The following is a 9,766-nucleotide window of genomic DNA, read 5'->3' as shown; positions in this document are numbered from 1 at the left end:
GTAAACATCAGACAGAATCAACATCTTGCATCAGAAAAGAATAAATGCCTCAGTCACACACATATTGTGGCACAAGTTTGGGGACAGCTAGGGACTGTGCTATTGAATGTTCTTTCTGTCTTTTCCAGGTGAAGCTTGGTTTGTCTCTGTCTGATTCATGAAAGCTTGTAGAATTTCCAAATTGGGAAGGTGCTTTGAATTCATCTAACTCTTCTTATTCTTCCTTAGAAACAGGACGGGGGCGGATTCAGACTTATGAATTATGTATCTTCTACTTCTATTTCTGATTCTTCTATCCCAGCCAATTTCTGGGAGGCTTGGAATGAAGTGCCCGTTGAGTTTGAGGCCCCCAGGTAGTGAAAAACCATGGAGCTATTACAGGCCAGGACACCATCTCATTAGTATAATCACCACTGGAACAAAAATAGTGCGTACAACAACGATGCCTTTCGACAGGGCTCCTTATGGTCAGTTTGACATGTAAGTCATTCAGCGTGGTGATTTAACCCTCTATTTGCTCTTCTAATATTCTCATTCTTTTCTTCTTATTTCACTTATTGCCTATATCATAGGACCTGTCTAATTTCTTGAACTGTTTTGATTTCCATTGTTCCTCTCTTTTGACTTATTTTGTAGAAAAAGCTCAAATCCAGAAATGGGGCAGGAAAAAAATATCTCAAAAAGGGCAGATTCTTTCCTGGTCCTATCACGAGTTATCGCTTGAATACCAACTGTAGTTTAAAGTAGTTAGTGAATGAGGTGTAGTTGCCTCTGCCCAGCACATTTATATGTTTTTACAACCACTCTTTCAAAGTAAATACCTGATCCTTATAGGAACAGAGAATGACTTGATTTTAGAACTGTTTTTCTCAGTCACTTATCAAACAACCTCTTCCTATAACAATGATTGTACTTTAATGACTGAATGATTTTGAATCCTAGTAATTTGGCAGTTGAAAATCAGTGCTGTTACAAATAGCAATAGCACTTAGACTTACATACCACTTTAAAGTGCTTTACAACCCTCTCTAAGCAGTTTACATAGTCAGCATGTTGCCCCCAACAATTTGGGTCCCCATTTTACCCACCTTTTGGAAGGATGGAAGGCTGAGCCAACCTTGAGCCTGGTGAGATTGGAACTGCCAAATTGCAGCAGGCAGCAAAAGTAGCCCGCAGTACTGCACTCTAACCACTGTGCCACCAAGGCTCATATAATGATTTATTTACAATTTTTAAGCTTAGTGGAACACTATCTCCAGCTGATCTTCTCAATACTTATTAAAAAGAAAAGGTGATGAGGAACTATCATTTGACTCTAGTTCTGGATCAATATTGGCTTAAGCATCAGAAGCAAAGGTAGTATTCAGGCAGTTCGGACTGGTTCTGGTGTACTGGTAGTGGAGATTTTGACTAGTAGGCAAATACCACCTCTGACTGGCCTCACCCATCTGCCCCAGGTATTAGCTCTCCTGTATTCCTTGGTTTTTAGTTCAGCTGATTTGCATAGCAGAATAGATTGCCACGCCTCAGCTGAGCTAAAAAAAAAAACAGCTCAGCTCACTCACCAGTGTTCCAAAAGAGGTGGATTACTGAGCCCTGGAAGCACATGCAAAGGATGCTTTAGGCATGCATGCATGTGCATAGAACTACTTATAGAACTGGTAGGAAAAAATTTTGGAAACCCACCACTGATCAGAAGATAAAGTGAATTAAATTGAAATGGTATTTTGCTTTTGATCATAATGATGATAACATAAACATTTTTATGTTAGTTTACCTTTTGATAAATTTAGACTACTACGCTACATTTTTAATATTCAATTGGTCAACAAGACTCCTGGACTTCTGAAAAATCTCACACTTGGCTACAACATCCATGATAATTATTTGAACGGACTTCTGACTTCAGATGCCTTGCTAGATATGCTCTCAATGGGAGAAGCCAATGTTCCCAACTATAGCTGTGGAATGAAGGACCACCTTTTGGCTCTTGTTGATGCAGCTACTTATGACATTTCCATCCAGATGTCAACATTAGGAGGCACCTACAAAGTCCCTCAGGTTTGTATCTGTGTTTTTCTACAATTACTTTGAATGGTGTGCTAAGCTGGTATGTGATAGATCCATCAGTATGTTCACTTTGAAATTGAAGAACTGCTTTTCAACATGACCATTCTAGGTGAAATAGTTAGAAATTGGGATTTACAGTGATTAAGAGGCAAAGAGAAAAACGGTGATATCCTCTCATGACATCGTCATCATTGCTTTGGATCTTCTTTTTCATCCTTGGGAAGGTGAGACTCTATGTTCAAAGAAAGGGACTTCTCTACAAAAAGAAGGTATAACAGAGATGGGAAATCATCCTTTGTATATAATGTTAACAAAAATAATGATATTTTCAATGGTAAATATTTTAGCCTACATGCTCATTATTTTTTATCCTTAAAGTTCATCATAAATGGCTTGAAGTGCAATAAAGACCCTTGAGAGGATTTTTCTACCAGTTAAAATATTCAAAAAAAAAAATCCCTAAAAGTGGTGTGTTCTCTATTGGCAGGTTCATCTACACATACCAATACATAATTCCAATACATATTAAAAACAGAATAAAACATAATTTACAGACTCCTTGGTTTATTAGATATTGTTGCTAAAATACTGTATATGCTTGATCTTCTTCATTAGAGCTGAGAGTGGAGAAATGAGCAAATTATTTCTTGTTTAAGAACAAGAAGACTTTAGACAGAGCTTTGGTTGACCAAGAGCAGTTAGTGTATACTCCTCAAAGAAAATAAAACTACACAAAAGGAACCATGCAATGTGGTACTCAAGATTCTGTCTTAGGCCCAGTGCCAAATTATTGGTATTACATTTATTCAATGTAATAAGACTCCCAAAATTCTGTCTTTTGGAAGAGACAAAATTTCAGTTAAAAACTTGTTGAATTATACAACTGACAAACTATATTAGTGTCATGCTCCTGTCAAAATCTGATTGGGTGGCTGAGCAGCTGACAGGGAGTGGGAGTGTGGCTCCATTGGCTGTGGAAGAAACTGGGGAAAGGCACAGTCCAGCTGGGCAGAGCAGGGGAGAAGTAGAGCAAGGGAGAGGAAATTCAGAGGAAGACCCAGGCCCATCCCCTCTTCATCCTAGGACATGCAGGGAGGAACGGAGGAGGGAGCAATGTGTATTGCATGGCTTACGGGGAAGGAAAGGACCCTGATTCCCTCCATTAGCTGCAGCTGGGAACACAGTGTTTAAAAATGGAAGCTCCACACAGCAACTTGTTGGGAGCAAATCGTAAATTATCTGGTATCATTGAGGCTTATCTGTGTTCCCAGCATCTCCCCAGCTGTGTTTGCTTTCAAGTCTGCAATTTCTTCTCCTGTCCTGTCAAGTTAATTACTGTAGCATGGTTTGTTTGGATTTTTAGTTAAAGTTTGTATGTACTTTGTTTTTGGACTGAATTTCCTCAACTTAAAGACTAGAGGGTTACCTCCAGCTGAAGGTAACTTGGACATTGGGGGTAAAGTTGGAGATAATAAAGGGACTCCTCTTGCTTATTTGAATGTGTTGCCTTTGTGCCACACCCCGGGTCATCACAATTAGGAGCTGTGGTCTTCCAATCTCTTGTGCTACAGGAGAACAAGCCAAAAAAATTGCTGCAGAATTAATTCAGATCCTGAAGCAGAGAAAGATATAGCCATGCTCGATAAGGATAGCCCATTGAATTGGATGAGCCATTATAAATGTATTTCCAAATTGGTGAGTATTTCAATGTGGAAATGTCTTAAGGCATTTGAGCAGCTTGATGGAATGGTGAAATATGGAAGATTTAATCAAGACTCTTATAATAAACAAACTTGTATTTGTCAGACTCCGGAGACAGACAAAACAGATCTGTTCTGTGAGGGAGATGGGCAGTTAAGAGGTTTGATATATAAATAAATATGATAAATATTTGAATATGATAAATATTTGTATAAGAAAGATATTGATCTCTTTCTTATATAAGGAAGGACTAGGGGAAACATAATAGCAGTCTTCCAATATCAAAGGGGCTGTCACAAAGAAGAGGGAGTCAACCTATTTTCTAAAGCACCTCAAGGCAGGACAAGAAGCAATAGGTGGAAACTAATCAAGGAGAGAAGCAACCTGGAATTAAGGAGAAATTTCCTGACAGTGAGAACAATTAATCAGTGGAACAACTTGTCTCCAGATGTTGTGAATGCTCCAACACTGGAAGTTTTTAAACTGATGTTGGATAGCTATTTGTCTGAAGTGGTGTAGGGTTCCTGCCTAGGCAGGGGGTTGTACTAGAAGACCTCCAAGGTCCCTTCCAACTTTGTTATTCTGTATTCTGTAATCTTTGATCAAGATTGAGCAAATAACCTGTTGGGATTCTTATATTAAAACAACATAATTCCTGTTTAATTTCACACATAATGAGGCACTTTATTTGAATGATACATTTCTGTTGAGATCTGCATATGTGGGTCTGATTGCCATAAATTGTAGGGATGATGTGCTGTCCCAGCCAGTCTATGGGAATTGGATAGTTGCTTAGGAATTATGAGTTGTCCCCTTAAGGGAATGCATCAGGGTAAATGTAGTTAAAGGTATCCTGGGAAATACATTGAAGTACATTCCAGGGGGGAAGAACTTCATGGCGGATGCTTTATCTAGATTACCTCAATATAATAGTGCTCGCCAAGAAGTGGTACGGCCGATTGTCCCAACCAAACAGTTGGCAGCTCCAGTGGTTACCAGAGCTCAGAAAAAGAAGGAGGTTGATTTATCAAATGATTTGACTGCACAATTAAGAGATTGCATCTTTCAGCCATCATAAGTAATGGGGGGAGAAGGGGGGAATGGTTATGAGAAGTGAGCTGGAGGTGTTATAAACCAGAACTGGGGGGGGGGGTACATTCTTGCTTAGGTTTCTATCCTATGCTATGCGCAGCTGCAACCCTTTATCAAACTACGTCAAGGTCAATGGACAGAAGCCTCATCACCACCTGGAGATGCCCACATGATGATATACACACCTTTTAATTGGATGAGCCAATTGAACTATTGGGGGTGGGAACGTTGCCATCACTTTGTATATGTGATTTACATGCCCATTTTCTCAGATTCAGAATTCTTTTGTTGCTACCACTTGATTTCCAGTAAAAGATATCTTTTCTCTGATTAAAGGAATCTAAGTATTTCTTTCTTGGATTTTGAATGGAGCACCAGCTGACAACCACAGACTCTATACCTTACTTATGCAATCGACATTGTATGGCCTAAAGTACGAGATTCACTTCCTACCAACAGCAAACCTTACCCAACTGATGCTGTACATACTAAGGTCTGAGATTCTTTTCCCAGCACCAGCAACCCTACTCCAATGTCTCATGGACTGCCAGATGAGCAAATTAGCCCACCAGTGCTTACAACAACTTTTCAACAAGTTGACCTGCAATCACAATTGCCACACTCAATCGTCAGGCTAAAGAGTTCTCACCACAACTGCTAAATAACTCTGACAAACAGCATGGAACCTACATCCAACCTCAAAAGGTACTACTTACATATGTGAGGGCAGATACCGACCTCCTCATAAAGTACTCTCTGGTGAACCACGTACCGTCCACAACACATGCCCTCGAGCAAGAACGCCATACCTATGATGACATCATACGAAGAGATGACTTGCCCACACAGAGAAGTAACAGAGAACTGTCACTAAGTTGTGGAAGGTTAGACTTAGCAGCCAGTGGTGTGTACAAATTCAACGACTAGCCAAGCAGAGAATATCTCCTATGGAAGTCTATTTTCACAAGCACCGCCCAAAGCAAACAGCTGCTTCCCAGTGAAGAATTTAAATTTCTGTTGGCATGGCTAGGACCAGTCTAGCTACATGGTGAAAAACATTTACACAGGCTTACTTAATGACCCAGACATCGTTCTAAAATGAGCATGGGATGCTTTGAACTGGAAATATGGCAAAGACACATTGATGGAATACTCGCTCCTAGAACAACTTTACAATTTCCCGTGTATTGCTATCCACAAAACCTGAAAACTAGAGGTCTTTTCCAACATCCTTATGAAGCTGTGAACAGCCAAAGAATGTTCTGACTTACCAGGACTGGCTTGATCTCTTCATAATGCAAGAAACAATCATCGGCAAACTCCCAAAAGAAATATTAGAATGATGGACTGTTTTGTCTGATGCCTTTCTGGCCACAAACCACAGACGAGACCCACCCTTTGCCTTTCTCCAAGAATTTGTCTTCCAGCAAACAAAGTCCTGCAACAGCTTCAGAAATCTTTGCCTCAGACACAGAGTTTACCAACCGAACAGAGACTGCTACTGCAACTCTGGACCTCTCCAGTCTCTATTGCACATCTCTACAGATCATCACCAAATGTCATCACATAACATCGAGATCGACTCCACACACAGTTGGGGAGAGACCTCATCAGATACAACCCAATTTAGATCTACTACTTCAATGAGAAACCAGTTTTGTCCTATGCACCACACTCGTCACTTGCTGAACAGCTGCACTGGGTTTGCAGAGAAATCACTGACCCAAAGAAAAAAGTTACTAAGGGAGTACCAATACTGCTACAAGTGTTGCAAATCCAAACATTCACCCAAATACTGCACAACTAAAGTGCAATATAACATCTGCAAAAGTGACCAGCTCCTGACTGCACTGCATCCAGACACCAAGCCATCATGGCAGATACCTCGTAACCCTCCTTCAGACAAGGAGCCGCAACGTAACATAGAAGCATGCAGGGCTCCTCAGCAGACTGACAAACTGCAACCAAAACCAAGCATGAGTGTCAACTGCACAGCATTGTGCGCCGACTCACCACACCCTCATTTGTGTCTTCCCATCTGCTTAGCCAAAGTATACCCTGAAGGACGCCCTGAAGACTCTGTGAAAAGGTACATGTGGATAGACACTCAAAGCACCTGTACCCTGGCCAGACCCTCATTCTTCGACCTCTTTGAGGTGCAACAAGCCAAACTTCCCTTCACTGTATCAATGTGCCATGGACCAAGAAGTACAACAGGGAGGAGAGCTACTGGACTCTGCATAGAGTCATTGGATGGAAGTACCCAATTCCCACTACCACCCATATTTGAATGTGATGGGATACTGAACGAATGCAGTAAGATCATAACACCTGAGGTCATAAGTAGCATGCCTCACCTACAGCACCTTGCTCATCACTTTCCTGCGCTAGATCCAGAGGCTGATTTCCTACTCCTGCTAGGAAATAATGCCCCATGTGCCTTTCTCTTCTCCGAGTCAGTTGGCAGCCCTGTAGATGGCCCAGTGGCCATCAAATCTCCACTTGGATGGGAGATAGAAGGAATTGTCAGTGATGCCCAGATGCAGGCTTCAACCCAGGCAAATACCTCAGCACCATCCATTCCAACCACCTTCCGATGCCCTTTAGCACCATCAAAAACAAAAAAGTCATTCCAGCCTAAAAGGCCACCACCGATCAGTACACTTTCACTAGGACACCCTAAATGACCACCAACAACCACCAGACATCCATTAAGACATTCTACACAGACATATGCCTCCTCAATGCCCTTTCCAACAGCTTCCCAATGTTCCCGATGCCCTTTGACACCATGGAAGCAAGATCCTAAAAGGCCAATCCTAAAAGGCCGCCAGAAGCGACCACCAGAATCTCACCTTTGCCACCAAGAGTACCAGTACACCCTAAAAGGCCACCAGAGGTGACCAGCAGACTTGCACCAAGAGGCTGAACTTGAAGATCGCACCTCAAGCTTTGCATGCTTTGCTTTGTTTGATGCTTTATTAATGTTACTGTTTTTCTCTTAGTTATATAGTTATATGCTATTCAGTATTACTGTCTACTGCTTATCTTAGTTTATAGTTAATTTTTTTTTCTCTTCCTTTAATAATGGAATTTACAATTCCAGGTGGAGAGTGGGCTGTCCCAGCCAGCCTATGGGAATTGGATAGTTACTTAGGAATTATGAGCTGTCCCTTTAAGGGAATGCATCATGGTAAATATAGTTAAAGGTATCCTGGGAAATGTAGTTCATGTCACGTGGCCACATCTATAATCCTGATTGGTCACTAAATTGACCCTCGAGGTGTTGGGGGAGGTTTCCCTCCATTCTTGCCTGGATTCATGAACTGATAGCAGCTTTTTTACAGCTACAAGATGGGTTAGGAGATAACCATCTTTTACTACAAGGCAGATATACAAAGAAGGTCATAAAAGAAGAACTTTGTCACAAACGTGAGTCATGAGGATACCTAATGAACCAATAAATGTTCTTTGTTATGGACGTCTTGTTGCGTTATCTCTCTGCATCTGTACAGTTTATGAATCCACCTCTGTACAAGATACAGAAAAGATGATATAGGTCTTTATTCTTGCTGTCAGGATTCCGATAGTTACCCCAATTAAATCATGAGTTTTGAGCCAAATTTCCAAAACTTCAAAAGAATTTTTTGGGAATTAACATGTCCAGCACTGCCTGGGTATAGCTGACTCTGAGACACATAATTCATTGTTATCCTTGACCCTGGTTTTCCCACCCCCTGGGTGTATCATAATCCATATTCTCCAATGGGACACATCCATAACCAAGAGTCATCAATCATATTCTCCAGTTAAATATTTGCATGGCAGAAACTTCAGCCACCTAGTTACTATCTTTGAAAGACTACGTATGGAATGCACTTTCAATTTCCAAGCTGCCGCACTGCTCTTTCAAACCCCTTTCCCCTCTCCCTTTCTGTTGGCAACTCTAAAAAGACCATAGAAATATTTTATGAGTTTTGACACTTACTCTTTTTTACTTATTTTCTTTGCTACTATTATTAGATGCAGTTTTGTTAAAGTTATGTCCTGTTAATGTTATGTTTTTTCTTGATCTGTTTTAATGACTATTGTTGGTTAGTCATTAATCAATAACTAATCAATAGTCATTAATAAATAACTAATCAATAATAAACTATTTGTTTTGGCTTTAAAGAAATCTAATTTAGTTCTGATAAACAATAAACAAATAGTTTATTGTTTATCAAGACTAAATTGGATTTCTTTAAAGCTAATATTTTGGAATTGATCTGACTCCAAATATAACACAGTATTCTTCATTTCTCTTTCAGATCAGTTTTGAATTATTTTCAGAGTCATTGCATGATAAAAGTCAATTGCCCTTTTATCACCGGCTTTTACCTCCAAAAGGTATCATTTACCCAGCAATTGTCCAACTGCTCCTACATTTTAGATGGACCTTGATTGGTCTTTTTGCTTCAGACACAGAAAATGGACATAATTTCATGAGGACTTTGACTCCTTTGCTTGTCAAGAATGGAATCTGTGTGGCTCTGTCACAGCAATTCTCAACAACTGGAAAAACAGGAGACATCAGGGATGGCCTCTCTAAATGGACACAAGTTAATGTCTTTCTTCATTACATAGAATATGGTGCTGTTTTGGATAGAATTCTTCCTTTCCATTTAACATTTATGCATTTGCCAGGACCCATTGAAGGGAAAGTCTGGATCACAACACTCATTGGACTGTTTCCACTGGAAAATGGTATACATCTCAAATATATTAATAGTATCTGGACTGTTGCTTTAGAGGAAAAAAAACTCCCCTCAGAGGATGCCTTTAAACTCCATTTCTATGTGAAACCACCCTTGGGAGATGAGTTGTTTCTTTGTTTTTTTTCAAAGCACATCTTTTCTGTCAA

The 9,766-nt window shown here is 40.3% G+C and overlaps 1 long non-coding RNA gene across 1 annotated transcript; it reads left to right on the top strand.

The window, feature by feature from the left end:
- Window positions 1-276: 276 nt before the first annotated feature.
- On the top strand, window positions 277-9,257 carry LOC148126710 (uncharacterized). The gene is made up of 3 exons (XR_015741385.1): window positions 277-480; window positions 1,773-2,061; window positions 9,174-9,257. It is a non-coding gene; the product is annotated as an uncharacterized LOC148126710 (long non-coding RNA).
- Window positions 9,258-9,766: the final 509 nt, after the last annotated feature.

This window comes from Pseudonaja textilis, chromosome 2, assembly GCF_049901715.1.
Source record: "Pseudonaja textilis isolate UNSWEBS1 chromosome 2, rPseTex1.2, whole genome shotgun sequence".
In the NCBI taxonomy this organism is placed as follows: Eukaryota; Metazoa; Chordata; class Lepidosauria; order Squamata; family Elapidae; genus Pseudonaja; species Pseudonaja textilis.
This window is presented reverse-complemented; position numbering and strand designations above follow the sequence as displayed.